This window comes from Pseudophryne corroboree, assembly GCF_028390025.1.
Source record: "Pseudophryne corroboree isolate aPseCor3 chromosome 2 unlocalized genomic scaffold, aPseCor3.hap2 SUPER_2_unloc_2, whole genome shotgun sequence".
In the NCBI taxonomy this organism is placed as follows: domain Eukaryota; kingdom Metazoa; phylum Chordata; class Amphibia; order Anura; family Myobatrachidae; genus Pseudophryne; species Pseudophryne corroboree.
In genome coordinates this window covers 942,126-956,214 of record NW_026967489.1, presented here as the reverse complement: position 1 = coordinate 956,214, position 14,089 = coordinate 942,126, and the positions used below count along the sequence as shown (strand labels likewise).

Below are 14,089 nucleotides of genomic sequence, written 5' to 3'. Positions count from 1 at the left end.
AAGGCATGGCCATAGGGGACAGCTGGGGCTGTAGATGTAAGGCATGGCCATAGGGGACACAGCTGGGGATGCAGATTTAAGGCATGGCCATAGGGGACACAGCTGGGGATGCAGATGTAAGGCATGGCCATAGGGGACACAGCTGGGACAGCAGATGTAAGGCATGGCCATAGGGGACACAGCTGGGGCTGCAGATGTAAGGCCTGGCCATAGGGGACACAGCTGGGGATGCAGATGTAAGGCATGGCCATAGGGGACACAGCTGGGGATGCAGATGTAAGGCATGGCCATAGGGGACACAGCTGGGACAGCAGATGTAAGGCATGGCCATAGGGGACACAGCTGGGGCTGCAGATGTAAGGCATGGCCATAGGGGACACAGCTGGGGATGCAGATTTAAGGCATGGCCATAGGGGACACAGCTGGGGATGCAGATGTAAGGCATGGCCATAGGGGACACAGCTGGGACAGCAGATGTAAGGCATGGCCATAGGGGACACAGCTGGGGCTGCAGATGTAAGGCATGGCCATAGGGGACAGCTGGGGCTGTAGATGTAAGGCATGGCCATAGGGGACACAGCTGGGGCTGCAGATGTAAGGCATGGACATAGGGGACACAGCTGGGGCTGCAGATGTAAGGCCTGGCCATAGGGGACACAGCTGGGGCTGTAGATGTAAGGCATGGCCATAGGGGACACAGCTGGGGCTGCAGATGTAAGGCATGGCCATAGGGGACACAGCTGGGGCTGCAGATGTAAAGCATGGCCATAGGGGACACAGCTGGGACTGCAGATGTAAGGCATGGCCATAGGGGACACAGCTGGGACAGCAGATGTAAGGCATGGCCATAGGGGACACAGTTGGGGCTGCAGATGTACGGCATGGCCATAGGGGACACAGCTGGGGTTGTAGATGTAAGGCATGGCCATAGGGGACACAGCTGGGGCTGCAGATGTAAGGCATGGCCATAGGGGACAGCTGGGGCTGTAGATGTAAGGCATGGCCATAGGGGACACAGCTGGGCTGCAGATGTAAGGCATGGCCATAGGGGACACAGCTGGGGCTGCAGATGTAAGGCATGGCCATAGGGGACACAGCTGGGGATGCAGATGTAAGGCATGGCCATAGGGGACACAGCTGGGGATGCAGATGTAAGGCATGGCCATAGGGGACACAGCTGTGGCTGCAGATGTAAGGCATGGCCATAGGGGACACAGCTGGGGCTGCAGATGTAAGGCATGGCCATAGGGGACACAGCTGGGGCTGCAGATGTAAGGCATGGCCATAGGGGACACAGCTGGGGCTGCAGATGTAAGGCATGGCCATAGGGGACACAGCTGGGGCTGCAGATGTAAGGCATGGCCATAGGGGACACAGTTGGGGCTGCAGATGTACGGCATGGCCATAGGGGACACAGCTGTGGCTGCAGATGTAAGGCATGGACATAGGGGACACAGCTGGGGCTGCAGATGTAAGGCATGGTCATAGGGGACACAGCTGGGGCTGCAGATGTAAGGCATGGCCATAGGGGACACAGCTGGGGCTGCAGATGTAAGGCATGGCCATAGGGGACACAGCTGGGGCTGCAGATGTAAGGCATGGCCATAGGGGACACAGTTGGGGCTGCAGATGTACGGCATGGCCATAGGGGACACAGCTGGGGCTGCAGATGTAAGGCATGGCCATAGGGGACACAGCTGGGGCTGCAGATGTAAGGCATGGCCATAGGGGACACAGCTGGGGCTGCAGATGTAAGGCATGGCCATAGGGGACAGCTGGGGCTGCAGATGTAAGGCATGGCCATAGGGGACAGCTGGGGCTGCAGATGTAAGGCATGGCCATAGGGGACACAGCTGGGAATGCAGATGTAAGGCATGGCCATAGGGGACACAGTTGGGGCTGCAGATGTAAGGCATGGCCATAGGGGACACAGCTGGGGCTGCAGATGTAAGGCATGGCCATAGGGGACACAGCTGGGGCTGCAGATGTAAGGCATGGCCATAGGGGACACAGCTGTGGCTGCAGATGTAAGGCCTGGCCATAGGGGACAGCTGGGGATGCAGATGTAAGGCATGGCCATAGGGGACACAGCTGGGGATGCAGATGTAAGGCATAGCCAAAGGGGACACAGCTGGGGCTGCAGATGTAAGGCATGGCCATAGGGGACACAGCTGTGGCTGCAGATGTAAGGCATGGACATAGGGGACACAGCTGGGGCTGCAGATGTAAGGCATGGCCATAGGGGACACAGCTGGGGATGCAGATGTAAGGCATGGCCATAGGGGACACAGCTGGGGCTGCAGATGTAAGGCATGGCCATAGGGGACACAGCTGGGAATGCAGATGTAAGGCATGGCCATAGGGGACACAGCTGGGAATGCAGATGTAAGGCATGGCCATAGGGGACACAGTTGGGGCTGCAGATGTAAGGCATGGCCATAGGGGACACAGCTGGGGCTGCAGATGTAAGGCATGGCCATAGGGGACACAGCTGGGGCTGCAGATGTAAGGCATGGCCATAGGGGACACAGCTGTGGCTGCAGATGTAAGGCATGGACATAGGGGACACAGCTGGGGCTGCAGATGTAAGGCATGGCCATAGGGGACACAGCTGGGGATGCAGATGTAAGGCATGGCCATAGGGGACACAGCTGGGGATGCAGATGTAAGGCATGGCCATAGGGGACACAGCTGTGGCTGCAGATGTAAGGCATGGCCATAGGGGACACAGCTGGTGCTGTAGATGTAAGGCATGGCCATAGGGGACACAGCTGGGGCTGCAGATGTAAGGCATGGCCATAGGGGACACAGTTGGGGCTGCAGATGTACGGCATGGCCATAGGGGACACAGCTGGGGTTGCAGATGTAAGGCATGGCCATAGGGGAACAGGCCATAGGGGACACAGCTGGGAATGCAGATGTAAGGCATGGCCATGGGTATTGGGGGGAAGGGGAGTGTAGAGAGAAGGATAGAGGATTCTTTCTCTGACGAGCAGGACCCTCCAATCCCTATGTTATGAACAATGCCCTGTGCGGCATTGTGCTGCATTACACATACACACCATTACTAATAATAATAGCACAGTGTAGCGCGTATAGATGAGTATAGGGTCATACTTCTCTCTCTCCCGGGCATTCTTATACAGCTTCACTTCCTGGAAAAGACAGAGAACCAGATGATAGACACAAAGAGATGGCCTCCAGACGCAGGTAGTGATGCCCCGCACCTGTCTATAGCACCTGATGTACCCCAGTAGGTATGTATAACCCTAAAGAACAGGTTTGTGTGTACTGGTCCCGCACAGTGATCCTGCATAATCTCAAAGATGTATATAACAGGACTCCCCCAATAGTTTATATACACCAAAGTGTGCAACTTCAGAATATACGTGGACCCGTACCAGACTGAACCATTTTAAAGGTTTATCTCATGAGGTCATCAGTCAGGTCAATATACACACTGTGATGTCATAGTACAATGAGACTGTATACACTGCAATGAAAACAGGAATAATAGGGGGTGTTCTATAACCAGTAATGTATCTATAGACCGTGAGGATTGGAGCAATCCAGAACTGATGGAACACAATGCCACAGCGCTAGACTAATTGTATAGATCCATCCTATATACCCCCTAACACAGCTTATGTACAGAGGTATATACATATACCTGCCCCACCTTACAGTTACATATATAGTCACTCCAGCCCAACATACACTCACCAAGGATATCCAAGCGCCCAATATAGCCACACTAACCTCATCCAAACACCCCCGAGACACATATACAACACCCGGGTCACAGTTCTCTGCTCCACTGCGGCCTTACCTCATCCAAACACCCCGAGACACATATACAACACCCGGGTCACAGTTCTCTGCTCCACTGCGGCCTTACCTCATCCAAACACCCCCGAGACACATATACAACACCCGGGTCACACTTCTCTGCTCCACTGCGGCCTTACCTCATCCAAACACCCCCGAGACACATATACAACACCCGGGTCACAGTTCTCTGCTCCACTGCGGCCTTACCTCATCCAAACACCCCGAGACACATATACAACACCCGGGTCACAGTTCTCTGCTCCACTGCGGCCTTACCTCATCCAAACACCCCCGAGACACATATACAACACCCGGGTCACAGTTCTCTGCTCCACTGCGGCCTTACCTCATCCAAACACCCCCGAGACACATATACAACACCCGGGTCACACTTCTCTGCTCCACTGCGGCCTTACCTCATCCAAACAACCCCGAGACACATATACAACACCCGGGTCACAGTTCTCTGCTCCACTGCGGCCTTACCTCATCCAAACACCCCGAGACACATATACAACACCCGGGTCACAGTTCTCTGCTCCACTGCTGCCTTACCTCATCCAAACACCCCCGAGACACATATACAACACCCGGGTCACACTTCTCTGCTCCACTGCGGCCTTACCTCATCCAAACAACCCCGAGACACATATACAACACCCGGGTCACACTTCTCTGCTCCACTGCGGCCTTACCTCATCCAAACACCCCCAAGACACATATACAACACCCGGGTCACACTTCTCTGCTCCACTGCGGCCTTACCTCATCCAAACACCCCCGAGACACATATACATCACCCGGGTCACAGTTCTCTGCTCCACTGCGGCATTACCTCATCCAAACACCCCCGAGACACATATACAACACCCGGGTCACAGTTCTCTGCTCCACTGCGGCCTTACCTCATCCAAACACCCCCGAGACACATATACAACACCCGGGTCACAGTTCTCTGCTCCACTGCGGCCTTACCTCATCCAAACACCCCCGAGACACATATACAACACCCGGGTCACACTTCTCTGCTCCACTGCGGCCTTACCTCATCCAAACACCCCCGAGACACATATACAACACCCGGGTCACAGTTCTCTACTCCACTGCGGCCTTACCTCATCCAAACACCCCCGAGACACATATACAACACCCGGGTCACAGTTCTCTGCTCCACTGCGGCCTTACCTCATCCAAACACCCCCGAGACACATATACAACACCCGGGTCACAGTTCTCTGCTCCACTGCGGCCGTACCTCATCCAAACACCCCCGAGACACATATACAACACCCGGGTCACAGTTCTCTGCTCCACTGCGGCCTTACCTCATCCAAACACCCCCGAGACACATGTACAACACCCGGGTCACAGTTCTCTGCTCCACTGCGGCCTTACCTCATCCAAACACCCCCGAGACACATGTACAACACCCGGGTCACAGTTCTCTGCTCCACTGCGGCCTTACCTCATCCAAACACCCCCGAGACACATATACAACACCCGGGTCACAGTTCTCTGCTCCACTGCGGCCTTACCTCATCCAAACACCCCCGAGACACATATACAACACCCGGGTCACAGTTCTCTGCTCCACTGCGGCCTTACCTCATCCGAACACCCCCGAGACACATATACAACACCCGGGTCACAGTTCTCTGCTCCACTGCGGCCTTACCTCATCCAAACACCCCCGAGACAAATATACAACACCCGGGTCACAGTTCTCTGCTCCACTGCGGCCTTACCTCATCCAAACACCCCCGAGACACATATACAACACCCGGGTCACAGTTCTCTGCTCCACTGCGGCCTTACCTCATCCAAACACCCCCGAGACACATATACAACACCCGGGTCACACTTCTCTGCTCCACTGCGGCCTTACCTCATCCAAACACCCCCGAGACACATATACAACACCCGGGTCACAGTTCTCTGCTCCACTGCTGCCTTACCTCATCCAAACACCCACGAGACACATATACAACACCCGGGTCACACTTCTCTGCTCCACTGCGGCCTTACCTCATCCAAACAACCCCGAGACACATATACAACACCCGGGTCACACTTCTCTGCTCCACTGCGGCCTTACCTCATCCAAACACCCCCGAGACACATATACAACACCCGGGTCACACTTCTCTGCTCCACTGCGGCCTTACCTCATCCAAACACCCCCGAGACACATATACAACACCCGGGTCACACTTCTCTGCTCCACTGCGGCCTTACCTATCCAAAGTCCCCCGAGACACATATACATCACCCGGGTCACAGTTCTCTGCTCCACTGCGGCCTTCCCTCATCCAAACACCCCCGAGACACATGTACAACACCCGGGTCACAGTTCTCTGCTCCACTGCGGCCTTACCTCATCCAAACACCCCCGAGACACATATACAACACCCGGGTCACAGTTCTCTGCTCCACTGCGGCCTTACCTCATCCAAACACCCCCGAGACACATATACAACACCCGGGTCACAGTTCTCTGCTCCACTGCGGCCTTACCTCATCCAAACACCCACGAGACACATATACAACACCCGGGTCACACTTCTCTGCTCCACTGCGGCCTTACCTCATCCAAACACCCCAGAGACACATGTACAACACCCGGGTCACAGTTCTCTACTCCACTGCGGCCTTACTTCATCCAAACACCCCCGAGACACATATACAACACCCGGGTCACAGTTCTCTGCTCCACTGCGGCCTTACCTCATCCAAACACCCCCGAGACACATATACAACACCCGTATCAAAGTTCTCTGCTCCACTGCGGCCTTACCTCATCCAAACACCCCCGAGACACATATACAACACCCGGGTCACAGTTCTCTGCTCCACTGCGGCCTTACCTCATCCAAACACCCCAGAGACACATATACAACACCCGGGTCACAGTTCTCTGCTCCACTGCGGCCATACCTCATCCAAACACCCCCGAGACACATATACAACACCCGGGTCACAGTTCTCTGCTCCACTGCGGCCTTACCTCATCCAAACACCCACGAGACACATATACAACACCCGGGTCACTGTTCTCTGCTCCACTGCGGCCTTACCTCATCCAAACACCCCCGAGACACATATACAACACCCGGGTCACACTTCTCTGCTCCACTGCGGCCTTACCTCATCCAAACACCCCAGAGACACATGTACAACACCCGGGTCACAGTTCTCTACTCCACTGCGGCCTTACTTCATCCAAACACCCCCGAGACACATATACAACACCCGGGTCACAGTTCTCTGCTCCACTGCGGCCTTACCTCATCCAAACACCCCCGAGACACATATACAACACCCGTATCAAAGTTCTCTGCTCCACTGCGGCCTTACCTCATCCAAACACCCCCGAGACACATATACAACACCCGGGTCACAGTTCTCTGCTCCACTGCGGCCTTACCTCATCCAAACACCCCAGAGACACATATACAACACCCGGGTCACAGTTCTCTGCTCCACTGCGGCCATACCTCATCCAAACACCCCCGAGACACATATACAACACCCGGGTCACAGTTCTCTGCTCCACTGCGGCCTTACCTCATCCAAACACCCACGAGACACATATACAACACCCGGGTCACTGTTCTCTGCTCCACTGCGGCCTTACCTCATCCAAACACCCCCGAGACACATATACAACACCCGGGTCACAGTTCTCTGCTCCACTGCGGCCTTACCTCATCCAAACACCCCCGAGACACATGTACAACACCCGGGTCACAGTTCTCTGCTCCACTGCGGCCTTACCTCATCCAAACACCCCAGAGACACATATACAACACCCGGGTCACAGTTCTCTGCTCCACTGCGGCCTTACCTCATCCAAACACCCCCGAGACACATGTACAACACCCGGGTCACACTTCTCTGCTCCACTGCGGCCTTCCCTCATCCAAACATCCCCGAGACACATATACAACACCCGGGTCACACTTCTCTACTCCACTACGGCCTTACCTCATCCAAACACCCCCGAGACACATATACAACACCCGGGTCACAGTTCTCTGCTCCACTGCTGCCTTACCTCATCCAAACTCCCCCGAGACACATATACAACACCCGGGTCACAGTTCTCTGCTCCACTGCGGCCTTACCTCATCCAAACACCCCCGAGACACATATACAACACCCGGGTCACAGTTCTCTGCTCCACTGCTGCCTTACCTCATCCAAACTCCCCCGAGACACATGTACATCACCCGGGTCACAGTTCTCTGCTCCACTGCGGCCTTACCTCATCCAAACACCCCCGAGACACATATACAACACCCGGGTCACAGTTCTCTGCTCCACTGCGGCATTACCTCATCCAAACACCCCCGAGACACATATACAACACCCGGGTCACAGTTCTCTGCTCCACTGCGGCCTTACCTCATCCAAACACCCCCGAGACACGTATACAACACCCGGGTCACAGTTCTCTGCTCCACTGCGGCCTTACCTCACCCAAACACCCCCGAGACACATATACAACACCCGGGTCACAGTTCTCTGCTCCACTGCGGCCTTACCTCACCCAAACACCCCCGAGACACATATACAACACCCGGGTCACAGTTCTCTGCTCCACTGCGGCCTTACCTATCCAAACACCCCCGAGACACATATACATCACCCGGGTCACAGTTCTCTGCTCCACTGCGGCCTTACCTCATCCAAACACCCCCGAGACACATATACAACACCCGGGTCACACTTCTCTGCTCCACTGCGGCCTTACCTCACCCAAACACCCCCGAGACACATATACAACACCCGGGTCACAGTTCTCTGCTCCACTGCGGCCTTACCTCATCCAAACACCCCCGAGACACATATACATCACCCGGGTCACAGTTCTCTGCTCCACTGCGGCCTTACCTATCCAAACACCCCCGAGACACATATACAACACCCGGGTCACAGTTCTCTGCTCCACTGCGGCCTTACCTCACCCAAACACCCCCGAGACACGTATACAACACCCGGGTCACAGTTCTCTGCTCCACTGCGGCCTTACCTCATCCAAACACCCCCGAGACAAATATACAACACCCGGGTCACAGTTCTCTGCTCCACTGCGGCCTTACCTCATCCAAACACCCCCGAGACACATATACATCACCCGGGTCACAGTTCTCTGCTCCACTGCGGCCTTACCTCACCCAAACACCCCCGAGACACGTATACAACACCCGGGTCACAGTTATCTGCTCCACTGCGGCCTTACCTCATCCAAACACCCCCGAGACAAATATACAACACCCGGGTCACAGTTCTCTGCTCCACTGCGGCCTTACCTCATCCAAACACCCCCGAGACACATATACATCACCCGGGTCACAGTTCTCTGCTCCACTGCGGCCTTACCTATCCAAACACCCCCGAGACACATATACAACACCCGGGTCACAGTTCTCTGCTCCACTGCGGCCTTACCTCATCCAAACACCCCCGAGACACATATACAACACCCGGGTCACAGTTCTCTGCTCCACTGCGGCCTTACCTCACCCAAACACCCCCGAGACACATATACAACACCCGGGTCACACTTCTCTGCTCCACTGCGGCCTTACCTCATCCAAACACCCCCGAGACACATATACAACACCCGGGTCACAGTTCTCTACTCCACTGCGGCCTTACCTCACCCAAACACCCCCGAGACACGTATACAACACCCGGGTCACAGTTCTCTACTCCACTGCGGCCTTACCTCATCCAAACACCCCCGAGACACATATACAACACCCGGGTCACAGTTCTCTACTCCACTGCGGCCTTACCTCACCCAAACACCCCCGAGACACGTATACAACACCCGGGTCACACTTCTCTGCTCCACTGCGGCCTTACCTCATCCAAACACCCCCTAGACACGTATACAACACCCGGGTCACAGTTCTCTACTCCACTGCGGCCTTACCTCATCCAAACACCCCCGAGACACATATACAACACCCGGGTCACACTTCTCTGCTCCACTGCGGCCTTACCTCACCCAAACACCCCCGAGACACATATACAACACCCGGGTCACAGTTCTCTGCTCCACTGCGGCCTTACCTCATCCAAACACCCCCTAGACACGTATACAACACCCGGGTCACAGTTCTCTACTCCACTGCGGCCTTACCTCATCCAAACACCCCCGAGACACATATACAACACCCGGGTCACACTTCTCTGCTCCACTGCGGCCTTACCTCACCCAAACACCCCCGAGAGACATATATAACACCCGGGTCACACTTCTCTGCTCCACTGCAGCCTTACCTATCCAAACACGCCCGAGACACATATACAACACCCGGGTCACAGTTCTCTACTCCACTGCGGCCTTACCTCATCCAAACACCCCCGAGACACATATACAACACCCGGGTCACAGTTCTCTGCTCCACTGCGGCCTTACTTCATCCAAACACCCCCGAGACACATATACAACACCCGGGTCACAGTTCTCTACTCCACTGCGGCCTTACCTCATCCAAACACCCCCGAGACACATATACAACACCCGGGTCACAGTTCTCTGCTCCACTGCGGCCTTACCTCATCCAAACACCCCCGAGACACATATACAACACCCGGGTCACAGTTCTCTACTCCACTGCGGCCTTACCTCATCCAAACACCCCCGAGACACATATACAACACCCGGGTCACAGTTCTCTGCTCCACTGCGGCCTTACCTCATCCAAACACCCCCGAGACACATATACAACACCCGGGTCACAGTTCTCTGCTCCACTGCGGCCTTACCTCATCCAAACACCCCCGAGACACATATACAACACCCGGGTCACAGTTCTCTGCTCCACTGCGGCCTTACCTCATCCAAACACCCCCGAGACACATATACAACACCCGGGTCACAGTTCTCTGCTCCACTGCGGCCTTACCTCATCCAAACACCCCCGAGACACATATACAACACCCGGGTCACAGTTCTCTGCTCCACTGCGGCCTTACCTCATCCAAACACCCCCGAGACACATATACAACACCCGGGTCACAGTTCTCTGCTCCACTGCGGCCTTACCTATCCAAACACCCCCGAGACACATATACAACACCCGGGTCACAGTTCTCTGCTCCACTGCGGCCTTACCTCATCCAAACACCCCCGAGACACATACACAACACCCGGGTCACAGTTCTCTGCTCCACTACGGCCTTACCTCATCCAAACACCCCAGAGACACATATACAACACCCGGGTCACAGTTCTCTACTCCACTGCGGCCTTACCTCACCCAAACACCCCCGAGACACATATACAACACCCGGGTCACAGTTCTCTGCTCCACTGCGGCCTTACCTCATCCAAACACCCCCGAGACACATATACAACACCCGGGTCACAGTTCTCTGCTCCACTGCAGCCTTACCTCATCCAAACACCCCCGAGACACATATACAACACCCGGGTCACAGTTCTCTGCTCCACTGCGGCCTTACCTCATCCAAACACCCCCGAGACACATATACAACATCCGGGTCACAGTTCTCTACTCCACTGCGGCCTTACTTCATCCAAACACCCCCGCGACACATATACAACACCCGGGTCACAGTTCTCTGCTCCACTGCGGCCTTACCTCATACAGTTCCGGTTTATTTCCAGGAGCTGGAATTAGAAGAGAAGGTGGTGAGATGGGTCCAACCCCCCGCCAGCCCAGCAGGCCCCGACCTCCCGCCAGCCCAGCAGGCCCCGACCCCCCGCCAGCCCAGCAGGCCCCGATCACCCACCAGCCCTGCAGGCCCCGATCCCCTACCAGTACAGCAGGCCCCGACCCCCCACCAGCCCTGCAGGCCCCGACCACCCACCAGCCTTGCAGGCCCCGACCCCCCACCAGCCCTGCAGGCCCCGACCCCCCACCAGCCTTGCAGGCCCCGACCCCCCACCAGCCCTGCAGGCCCCGATCCCCCACCAGCCCTGCAGGCCCCGATCACCCACCAGCCCTGCAGGCCCCGATCACCCACCAGCCCTGCAGGCCCCGATCCCCACCAGGACCGACCCCCGCCAGCCCAGCAGGACCTGATCCCCGCCAGCCCAGCAGAATTATTCCATCATAACTATTTAGGCGAGATGCTTCTCTTTCCCAGGAACCCCACAATTCCTAGGCCAACACTTGCTACTCTCAGAGGTGTTTACATTGTGATATTGTAGCTGAAAGGATCCCTAGAGCACACAGGCTGTCACACAAACGCTGGGCCTCATTGTACAAGGTTATGCTCCTTCTGCTGTACAGTGTAACCCTTACTGTAAGGAGTGTAGCGTTATCACAGAATCTCAGAGAGAGATGGGGGGAGAGAGAGGGGGAGAGAGAGAGAGAGGGGGAGAGAGAGAGAGAGGGGGAGAGAGAGGGGGATGGGCGGACAGGGCAGAGTGGGAGATAGAAAGGGGAGAGGCAGCGCGGCACACAATCTAGCGACACGGTGTAGACTAGTGCAGATAGACACACACACTTTGACTGAACTGGAAATGTAAACGCGGCCGTATGGGAAATTAACGTTATGGTAAGAACTTACCATTAATAACATGATTTCTCTTATGTCCACAGGTATCCACAGGATAACATTGGGATATTGTCGAGCGACAGCGAAAATGGCACCAACACGGTCACAAGCTTTCTGGCCTCCCAGGATGCATTGGGGCCTCCACTATATAGTCCCGCCCACTGACTCAGATCAGTTCTTTCCACAGCGATTTTAGGCAGGAACATCAGGCAGAGACCTGTACAGGCGATAAGAACACACATGCACACCCTTCCATACAAGAAGGAAGAGGTTTTAGTGATTGTCTAGATCCTCAAATCAGATGCGTCAGGGTGGGATACCTGTGGACATAAGAGAAATCACGTTATCAACGGTAAATTCTTACCATAACGTTAATTTCTCTGGCTGGGTCCACAGGATTATCCACAGGATAACATTGGGATTCCCAAAGCCATTTTAGTGGTGGGGACGCTCCTGATTGCACAGGAGGACCTTTCGCCCGAAGTCTGCGTCATGAGAGGCAAAAGTATCCAAGGCATAATGTCTGATGAATGTGTTTATGGAAGACCATGTGGCTGCCCTACATATCTGTTCTGCTGATGCACCCTGTTGTGCTGCCCAAGAAGGACCTACCTTACGTGTAGAGTGTGCAGAGACATTAGCCGGAATAGGGAGATCTGCATGAGAATAAGCTTCTGATATTACCATTCGGAGCCATCTCGCCAGCGTCTGTTTACTAGCAGGCCAACCTCTCCTATGGAATCCGTAGAGGATGAAGAGGGAATCTGTTTTCCTGATGGCACTAGTACGATCTATGTAGATTTTTAAAGCCCGGACCACGTCCAGCAACGCTTCTCCCGCAGATAGTCCCGATACCTGAAAAGCTGGGACTACAATCTCTTCATTCAGGTGAAACTTTGAAACCACCTTTGGAAGATAACTAGATCTCGTTCTGAGAACTGCTCTGTCTGGAAAAAAACTTAGGAAAGGAGACTTACACGATAACGCTCCCAAATCTGACACTCTTCTGGCTGACGCCATTGCCAGTAGAAAAATAACTTTAACTGTTAACCACTTAAGATCCGCTCTCTCAAGTGGTTCAAACAAAGGACCCTGGAGAAATTTAAGAACTAAATTCAAATCCCAGGGAGCTGCAGGAGGAACAAATGGAGGTTGAATATGTACTACTCCTTGGAAAAACGTACGTACATCTTGTAGGTCAGCAATCTTCTGCTGAAACCATACAGTCAAGACTTGCACCCTCAAGGAAGCAACCTTCAACCCTTTATCCAATCCTGCCTGCAGGAAATCCAAAATTCAAGCTACATTAAAAGATCTCGAATTGTAATTTTTTCCAGAACACCAATGAATATAGGCTTGCCATATTCTAGGATATACACGGGCTGAAGAAGGCTTTCTTGCTCTAAGCATGGTTTGGATTACTTGCTTTGAAAAACCTTTAGCCTCTAAGATAGAGGTTTCAACAGCCACGCCGTCAAAGACAGGCGATCCAGATGACTGTGACAACAAGGACCCTGCATTAACAGATCTGGACGTTGAGGGAGCAGTATCGGTGCTTCCACAGACATTCTCAACAGATCTGTGTACCAATGCCTTCTTGGCCAAGCTGGAGCTAATAGAATGAATGCTCCTTTTGCCTGTTTTATCTTTCTCACTACTCTGGGTGACAAAGATATTGGAGGGAACAGATATGCCAGCCGAAACCTCCATTCTACTG

At 54.4% G+C, this 14,089-nt stretch overlaps 1 long non-coding RNA gene across 2 annotated transcripts in view; it reads right to left on the bottom strand.

Annotated features, from left to right (window-relative positions):
- Nucleotides 1–3,110: 3,110 nt before the first annotated feature.
- Nucleotides 3,111–14,089, bottom strand: part of LOC134983047 (uncharacterized) — a 57,168-nt gene continuing 46,189 nt past the window's right edge. For both annotated transcript variants that reach the window (XR_010191597.1, XR_010191598.1), the window contains exons 3-4: nucleotides 11,451–11,479; nucleotides 3,111–3,155 (exon numbers count right to left, since the gene is read on the bottom strand). This is a non-coding gene — a long non-coding RNA (uncharacterized LOC134983047). The remainder of the gene's footprint in view (nucleotides 3,156–11,450; nucleotides 11,480–14,089) is intronic.